Source organism: Dendroctonus ponderosae, unplaced genomic scaffold (genome assembly GCF_020466585.1).
Source record: "Dendroctonus ponderosae isolate FM_Combo_2020 unplaced genomic scaffold, Dpon_F_20191213v2 Dpon_F_20191213_11, whole genome shotgun sequence".
In the NCBI taxonomy this organism is placed as follows: domain Eukaryota; kingdom Metazoa; phylum Arthropoda; class Insecta; order Coleoptera; family Curculionidae; genus Dendroctonus; species Dendroctonus ponderosae.
Window position 1 is genome coordinate 266,675 of NW_026017213.1, and position 1,997 is coordinate 268,671.

A 1,997-nucleotide genomic window follows, 5' to 3' on the forward strand; every position below is an offset into this window, starting at 1 on the left:
TTGAAACATCTCAAATAGTTTAGGTAGAATCTTTAGCATAGCTTCTCGGAAATATATCGATTAGACTTTATCATTTTTATGTTATCTTCACAGCATCAAGAATATTTAGTGGTACCCAACTGTAGAATTACATTTTCGTGCAAAAAGTAAGAGATACATATACAAAAAGTATACAGGGTGATTCAAAATTGGCGTCATTCTTTTTAAGGGGTGATGGAGGCTCACTTGGGGAGTTCGAAAAAAATATAAAAACATTTTTTTTTGTAAATTTCTAGAACATATTACTGCTTTGCTTCAAATTACGAAAATTTTCGATATTGAAAAAGTTCTGTTCTACAATTTTTCGATGAAAAGGCACAGCGGCAATGATGTTTTTGACAGGTGGATAGCCCTTGTCAATAATAACAATAATCTGTCAAACTGTGACTTACTTTGAATTTTCTTTTACGAATTTACGGATCTGCGATTAGTTCAGGGGAAATGCTACAGTAACAAAGCAGAAGCTGAAAGAATTCACGCCAACAAAGGGAGAGGAGAGTGGTTTCAGGAAGGTAGTGGACGACAATAGATGTTCGGGTTCCAGGCACAGAGGAACAAGTATTGGACATAATCGAATCAGGGCCTTACCGGCTACATTCCAACCACGTTTGTACGATACAAACAGTAGTGTGATGTAAAGCATCCGGCGTTGTTGGGGTAGGTCAGGTTTTTTAATCCAAACATTGTACTTTTTGCATAAGCATTTTTGAATTTTCCGGTTTGTGTGCCTCCAACGTGTTTGATCTACGTGTAAAGGAAATGTATTGGTGTGGTATATGCTTTGTACCATCTCGAATAGTTTAGGCAGTATCTTTAGCGTAGCTTATTGGGAATATATCGATTTAACTTTATAATTTTTACGTTAAAGTTCAGCAACTCCATCGCAATGGGAAGAGAATTGGGCTACACATTTTTCTGCCACTAGAGTTTCTATTTGAATATACATCGATATATACAGGGTGGCCCTTTTCTGAATCTTTGTATGGATAACTTTTTAACATTTTTAAAGATAGAGAATCCGTTAAATGGGCAAAGATGGGCTGAATTCGATTGCCTATTTATTGCCGTTTTTAAAATGTAGGTACCCGACTTGGCTCCTGAAATATCATAAAAATACAATAAATCAACACGATTTTAATTATCACATATTAGTAAACTGCTTAACATAGAAAAAAAGTTTAAACTGGCTTTAGTACAACTTTTTGCGTTGAATTTAATAAAGCACTAAACAAGATCTGTTTGTTTTGTAAGCCAAGAATTTTTTTTATCGCTTATTAATTTATACGAGTTTTAAGAATAGGAATTAATTTTAGAATAAACTAGGCTGAGACACATATGTACTAAACAAGGGCAGAAAGTGTCCTTGTTCCGTCCTTGTCCACCGATTGTGTCGATAGCCTTTTTCTGTAGGAAATAAAGACTATTTATATATTACAGTTGAGTCTGGATATAACAAACTTTAAAAATGAACTAAAACTGGTTCGTTATATCCGGAGTTCGCTATAAGCGAATAATAATATAAAAACACGTGGTGTATTTTATTTCGTTATTTTTACATATAGTAGTAGAAGTTAGTCGGTATAACTAAAAAGAACACAAAAGATAAACAGAACACAATTTGAAATCTACTTCACAAAGTCTGTAATTTTTGTTTGTACATTTCTGCTGCAAAAATAGATGTGATTTATGTAGTTTTCAAGATCACAAAATGACTCCCAGATATGATTAGGAACTTGACGTGATTGTAGAAAATTACTAGTTTTTATCATTTCAGAAATGGTTGAAACAGCGTTAGTATCTACAGTAGAATCAGTTTCACTTAAATCGTCATCTTTCTCATTATCGCTTAAAGCTGTAGATGATGTTACGGAGTCTATAATTTGCTCATCGGTCAACATTTCTCTTGTAAGAATGCCATTATCAATGCTCACATATTCGAAGAAATTGAAATCACTCAA